We start from the raw sequence: 8,000 nt of genomic DNA, 5'->3' as shown, positions 1-8,000 counted from the left end.
CAAGGAGAAAAGAGAAAGGGTAGACTATTTCTCCATTTCCTGCTACAGTCATCAACATTTATAACCTCAGCGGTCTTTGCCTCCTCACCCGTCTTCGTTATCTGCATACAGCACCGCTGCTGTCACGGACGAGCCCCGAGCAGCGAAGTGAGCGGCTGCTGTGTCCGCCATCGGCTGCTGTGTCCGCCATCGGCTGCTCATCGATCGCACGGCCCTGCCTCTGTAGCAGGAAGACGTCTTCTGTTTCTGGAAGTTTCTCTGTCCAAACTGCCCATCTGAGACGCAGCTTCCACGTCAAATGTCAAAAGCTAGGAAGGGACTGAGAAGGTGGCAATGTCCTCACAGCCTGTAGTAGACCTCGAGTGGACCAAAAGTGTCTGCTAATGGCAGGCTCTGGCTTCATACAGATGCTGCTAGCTACAGGAGGTGACTAGCTTATCAACAACTTCATATTAAGCTGTAGACTGGCTGTAGACACTAGCTATCGTGCCGCATGAATGTTGGAAAACAGATCGTAAGAGATTCGAATAATAATTTGTTAGAAGAAAAAAATAAAGGTTTAGCTTATCTCTAAACAAAAATGTAGGATTTTGTTGTTGTTTTTTTAATTCCCTGGAAGCTGACTATGAGGAATATTCAGTCAATATATACAGGGATTTTTAAAGAGTAATAATTAAAGAGGAACTTTAAAAGAGAAGAGAAAGTGAAATTTAACCTGACAATAAGAGAGAGAGAGAGAGGAGGAAACCAAGGATCTACTGCTACTAATAATAATCATCATAATTATAGAAAGAAGAGTCTTAGAGATAGGAATCAGAAACCCAAAATTTAGCGAACAAGAGATGGAGAGAGAGAAATGAGGGGAGAGATAGGTGGGAGGAGGTAGCAGCAGTAAGGAAGCCAAACATGAAATCCGTTGCCAAAGTCCTGGGCAAAGAAAACTCCATTCTTTGCATCAGTGATACCAGAAACTGTTCTGGAGACGAGTGTTAGGCACAAAAATAGCTTCTTGTCTCGATTTTAAGTCTGGGTTCTAAAGGACACTGCCTGACATTGATAGGATATTAAGGTCTGAAGAAATTAGGGTGCTCAGCTCTGGGCCAGGAACTCGGTCTGTCCTCGCCTGATTGAAATATTCCTTCAAAATCAAGGAGTGCGGCGCTGACCCTGTCGTCTTGGTCAGATTTCCATTTTCTGGCTGGACTACAGAACAATTTCGTTCTCATAACATTTCATCTGCCTTCCCGCTGCTCTTGTAGAAAAGAGAAATAGGGTTTGTTTCTGCATTTGTTCATTTGTTCTCACTTTTTTCGGACTTTTCTGTTTTTTGGTTCGAATTTTTTGTTCTTCACTCCTTTCTATGCCTTCTCATTCTTCAATACCCATGCCTTTATCCCTCTACGCCGATTCCTCTCTACCCATGCCTTTCTCTACCAATGCTGTTGTCCATGTCTTCCTTCTTTCCTCACCATTACTTTGGTCACTCATTTCTTAAACATAATGAAATAAATATTAATCAAAAACAAATTTTTATGTTGTATTTGAACGTTTTAAATTTTTTTCTGTACACCCATGAAAATATTTGTGAGCATTATATTTCTAGCAATCGACAAATCTCTAAACATTCGTGCTTCTTGTCTTCCTTAGAATGTCTTATTGCCGTCAATGGCTGTGGTGAGGGAGAGAATCATGGAAGTCAGTTGGCGCCCCGTGATTAAACCACCTACACCATCAGACAAACAGAAACCATTCTCAGTCAGCTTATGATCCTCTCTACCAGATAAAACCTCGGTGTGTCTCTATCCAGAGTGAGTAATGCGAGAGGACTGAGGTCACACCATGAGGCTGGAGAGTGAACTGAACTCTCGCCTGCACCACTGTCCCGCCACTGTAATAATTCAGTAATTGCATCTGTCAAATTGGAAGCGAGCCATCCACATGTAAATAATAGCAGGCTCTGTGCTGCTACTACATTAGTATTGGCAAACTCAATGACAAACTTTCTGAGTAGTCTTCAGCTTCAAGTCGCTAAGTCTGTTACTGGCAAATTTTGGCCGGGTCACGTGGGCGGTGAGGCATGGGCGGACTTGTTGGACTGAAAGTGTTCTGCATTTATGTGTTACTATCTGTGGTGACCACATTCATTCCACTTCTGCCTCGCTGCACCAAACGTTGATTTTCTAGCGTGAAGGACACAGACAGTGGGTCCTGTGAGTTGTGCCTATCTTTACAGCCACAGCCGGCTGGAAGCCATCACTAGTCATGGCGGCCACTGTTTAGTTGGCAAGTCACTAACACAAAAGTCCACACGGTAGATTAATCAAAACTTGAGGATATTTATTTGTTCAGGAAGATGTTATTTGTTTTTCTTTTATATCTCGCTTTTATCACGAACTTGCATTACTGGACTGCTGGCAGATGATTTTTTCCAGTTAATACTGAAACGAGGCAGGTGTGTACAAAGCTTCCGGTTTAGTCACATTCTTTGTTTAGCCTCGCCGAGACTAACAGCAGAGAACTTCGCAAGAGGCTAAGCGTTGGTCTCGGCAGACAGACAGCGATCCACCTACACACATTCATGCTCTTATTAGATTGACTGTCTTCAGCTGCATTGGCAGTAATATACTCCTGTAAATTAAATGGACTCCATTGTGGTTATCTTTGAAGCTGTACCAATATTTGAAGCAATACAAAGGCGGCAGCTTGAAACTGAGTGTGTCAACAGACATCAGCAAACAGAAAAATTAGGAAGACGGAAAAAAGATGTTACAAAAGCATAGATCAAGGATGGTTCTCTTCAACTGGTTGGAATTGCACTGGGTTTGATTACGAAGACCCACAAAAAGGGGAAAGAATCAGTATAAGACAAAGAACAAGATATGGACAGTTGAAGCCTCACAGAGGGGGCGCTGTACCGACAGAAGTACCGCCACAGCACCGGTTGGTTTCCAGCAGACTTCACAAGACCTACGGTTCCCAGAATAGACCCGTCTGATGCTCTTCCTGTCCTCAAAGAAATGGAAGAAGTCTAGCAAAGCATCAAAGAAAGAAACACGATAATTCACAATACTCCCTCTGTCCCTTAAACCTCTCAAGCAGCAGTTCAGGTGTCATGCTGACAACAAAGGTAAAGATCAAACGCCAGAGTATATCCTACAGCTGCGAGGCCGTACAGGGGCGAGTGAATGCGGTTCATTGTATTCAGGGTTAGGCATGAGGAAGGCAGTCCAACACTTTCCTTCCAGTCTTCCTTTCCCTGGTAAATCAGGCACCTATCCATGCAAGCCAGCTGCCTTCTGGTCCACAAAGAAGGTTGCTAACCACCAGCCCTCCTGCTTCTCCTTTGACGGGGTGTTAGCTGCGTACGTGCATCTACCCTTGTTGCTCATTCTCATGGATGCTTTCATGGGATTCTAACCACAACTATAAAATCCTTTTGTTTAAGGTTTTCATTGCCCTGACGGTTACATCCAACTTTTTCTCACCTTTAGAAATCGATGTTTTAGCTCCCAGTCCCTCCGTCCGCCCACCTGGCGGTTGAGATCAACGATAAGACTCGGGTCAGCGAGTGCACTGGGGTCGCCAGCACTAACACTACGGCCATGAGAGTAGGATGTGGATGGAGTAGTAAAGAAGTGCTGATAAGGTGGATGACAGTCGAGTCATTAGTCTAATAGCCTAATACATCTCTCTACACTTACTGTGGTGTTGATTTTTCCTGTTTGGTCCTGGGTGGGCGCACGAGATCACACACGCGCCGACACTTAGCACCGAGGGTGGTAGGGAGATGGGTAGGAGAGGTAAGTGAGTGAGAAGGGCTGTGAGACAGGGAAGGAGCTGAGAAGACAGAGCGAGTGTGCACGGCGCGTGTTAATCTGTCAAAAGTGTTTAACTGCCACTTTACACGTGGACGCCAACATTCGCTGCTCCATCTCCAGGCTGCTGGGTGCTGGGTGCGAATGGTGCCCTCGCAACCTCCACACATCCTACGTAAGAGATTGGCTAAATCCATCCTGGTTTCTTGTGGACTTTTCCATATTCACGAAGGAAATGACGTCAGAGTTTGTAAGCACGCAAAACGTCCATCACCGCCTGCAACGAGTGGTCTCCCTTGCACGGATGGAGTGGCTAATCGAGCCTACGACGTTTGGAAGCTAGTGGGCGACTAGAGTGGAGGGATTGTACTATACATCGAGTAGCAGGCATTTCAAATACACACTTGGAGCTTCTCAGAATAGCAGGACATGTAGAAGTCCTCTCTCATGTCAGAGCCTGATGCTGAACTGTAGTTTGTTTCTAGAAGTGATCAAGAGCCTGACTGACATTGCAAATTAACTGAATGAACATTTTTCTTACCAATAAAACTCTATGGTTTAATTCATGATATCTATATTATATACTGCAGCTGTATTATTAAAAGATGTGACTTTGTACGGGAGGTAACAAATGGTTCTACTCTTAGACACACACACTCTCTCCTCCTCATTTGCAAAAATAAAAATTCTCACTCTTTTCATAATCTATAAAACATCAGTTATTTTCAACAATGTTGACATCATCGGGTTATCACAATATACAGCATACCAAAATATATATAGATATATAAGATTATAAAATAATATTCCTTCAAAATATATATAGAGAGAGAGAGCATAATTTTACGAACATTAACTACTTCCAAATGAATTTATTTTTATCACCACCTGCTCCCCATGAAAAGCACACTCAGGAGTCCTTTTAATTTTGAATCTTTTCTGAAAATCTCAATACCTGACTTGTTCTTTCTCTTCCATGCACACTTTTGAACACAGACACACGCACGCACATATATGCACTCTCTCTCTCTCTCTGACACACGCGCATGGATACACACTCAAATGCATAGATACAAGAGCACATTATACTGAAACATGCACGCACACACGCACGCACACAAATACATGGATTCTAAGAAAAAAACACATGCACGCACATGTAGACACTCAAGCATGTGCATGCTCACCCATCCGCCCACACACAAACACACACATGCACGAATATATAGAAAACCAAGCACATTCACGCTCACCCAGCGACCCACACACACCCTCGCACATGCACACACATACATGGATTCTTTAAAAAAGCACATGCACGCACATGTAGATACCCAAGTACGTGCGTGCTCACCCACACACACACACATGCACGAGCATCCCCGATGCGGAGGCTGTTGACGCCGTGGTGGCCGAGTGCTGCACACAGCGGCGGCAGCCGACAGCAGACACGAGCGCACGCGCCGGCGTACAGTGGTCAATAGGAGGCCAGCTCTCCGCCGCGCCGCTCATTTCACTGGTTTGGATGGTACCAGCCACCCCATCATCACAGGTCACTGATCCTCACACACCACCCGTCACCAGACCTTTGCCTACCTGGGGTCCACATCACCAGAGTGTTGGCAATGAGTTGACAAACTTGTCTACCTGGCGTCTTGACACACCATCCACTTAATTACAGCAACAGCTGCTGTCATTTGTGTCAGTGAATCTGGCTTGTGACAAGTGCCAGCTGTGTTCGTGTTGGATTATGAGTTTGTGGCACACAGTATGGGAAAGTTTGCAGACGGAATACATTTACCAGTTAACGGACATCATAGTTTTATGTCTTTTAACTAACTTTGGTGAAAGATGTTCGAAAGAAACCCTTCTCTATTTTCAATTTTCTTCAAAGTATTATCTGATGTGCATAACAGTGATCTAAGGTCACGTGATCTGAAACTAAAAGACAACTTTTGTAGAATTGCAGTAAACACTTTAACTAGTTCTTGAACTGCCTGGAGGACAAATACTAATATTATTAGCGTTTTGCGATTGTTTCAAACAATTTCTAGACACAAAGTACAACCACAAGTCTTCTTTTTTTTCAACCTGCACAGGGTAAGAGGCTGGTTTCAAACGAAGTTGTTTAATGAATAGGTCAGCTTGCTCGTCTTGAGGACTAGTGACAGGAACTGTACAGCTGTACACTGTAAAGCTAAGAACTAAGAACTCATCTGTTCGCGAAATTTTAAAAAAGACCCCCAACCCCCCCCCCCCCAAACAAAAACAAACAAAAGAAAAAGCAGAAAATATTCTGAGGACAGATGTCGACACAACCATAAGATCTGGAGATTACAGACATCAAGGAAAAACATTTGTTTCCTTAATATAGAATGCCATGTCTGACACCGAGGATGGTCATCAAACTATTGTGTGAAGCAGCTGTGATGTAGTGGTTTGGTGGCGCCTCTAGTCGATTCTGTCAATGACAAAAACTATTAGCTCCTCAGATGTGGACTGTCCACACTTCTCCGGTTATCATGGACATGTCAGAGAATGCGGGACTATCAAACAAACAACTAAATATATCTTATGAAAATCTCTAGATTCAGGATTCCTTGGGGCACAAGGTAAGAAACTCTTTGTTAAATAATATATTAAATTTTTAAATAACTTAGCTTCCCAAAATGTGTTATGAAGACTGTGAATGGCTTTAGCTTAAGCAAATACTCTTATAAGACGTCCACTGAAAAGGAAAAGACACAAACAAACACACTCACAAGCTCACACATGTACTTACAAATATCACAAAGACATACACAACCCTTCACACATACACCCACAAAAACACAACTACATAAATCCAGGGACACATAGAGGTGCACAAGTGTCAGGTAAAGAGGTGAGATGTGTTTATTCCAGATGTGTTATACAACTTGTAGTCTGTGACCATGTTACTCGCATCTTCTCGTTTCACTTTGTTTCCAAAGGTCTAAGATCTTTTTTAACGACAAGATTCGGTTATAGCTTATGTCTCTTTTCATTGTTTCTCTTCATTCTTTTTAAACGTTTTAGAGGACTTATTTACATCAGTGAAATACTCACTTGGTCGTTCGTGAAACTTTGTAGTAGGTCGGTTAAGAATGTAGCAATTAAGACCTTTCTTAATCGCGCCATGGATCACAGTCGGTCCACTTGTCCAGAAATTGACCTTTGACCCTGGAGTGCCTTGTGATTACTCTACAAATCAGTTCCAGTTCTTCTCAATGTTCCCTGTAAAGCCACTGAACATATACCGATATGAGTGTAGTTGCCGGCATCCCACTGAACACATGCCAGGACTGCATCATGGGACAAAGGGATCCTCTCAAAATGACACTTGTCCTCTATCTGTTCCTCAAGAGGTGCACGAGGTCCCGCTGTGCCGGTAATGTCGTTAAGAGATAACGAGTATTGGTTACACTCATTGTATAATTGTCTTGTTTAAACGTCTAGACAATTTGTATCAGTATCGCTGTACGGTATAAATGAATGAGGAGTCGATGGACATAACCGTTTGGATACTGTGACGTCACATCCGCTGGCAAGCGGAGGGTCCATTGCGCAGGAAAAACAAATAAAGAAGTAAACAAAAATTCTGAATTTGCACAAATTGAATGCCTAATAGTCGAATGTTTCAAGAGATTGTATTTTGCACTGGCCAAGAATCTCGGATTTCGCTGAAATTTAGAAATACAAAACAATGATTGTTAAAGTGTTCGACATTATTTTTGAAAATCTTTAATTATCGTCCTTTTCTAAAACCTCTGACATCTCCCAGTTCCACGTGCAAACAAAATATTTACTGGTAATGACTAGGAATTATTTCATTGTTGACGACCTGGATGGTGTGCTTGGTCTGTGGGAAGAGGGAGCGAGATAGAGAGAGAACGATGAAAAGGTTGACTGGTTTACGAGTGCATCTATGAAGATGAAGATAAGCCACTCACAGTTCAAGAGCAGCAGGCAGTCCACCTGCAAATTGCGAGAGCAGTTGGTCCTGAAGTGGGAAAGAAGTGGAGAGAGAGAATCGATGGGGACTGGTAATAACATTCCCACCACCCTCTACCCCTACCCCCTAACACACACAGGCTGATACGGTTCAGTGGCTTTTTACTCATTGTATATGCACTTCATTGTCTCTCGTCTGCCATGGAACCTTGC

The sequence above is a fragment of the Pomacea canaliculata genome, linkage group LG3 (genome assembly GCF_003073045.1).
Source record: "Pomacea canaliculata isolate SZHN2017 linkage group LG3, ASM307304v1, whole genome shotgun sequence".
NCBI classification, from domain to species: Eukaryota; Metazoa; Mollusca; class Gastropoda; order Architaenioglossa; family Ampullariidae; genus Pomacea; species Pomacea canaliculata.
Note: the sequence above shows the minus strand (reverse complement) of the source record.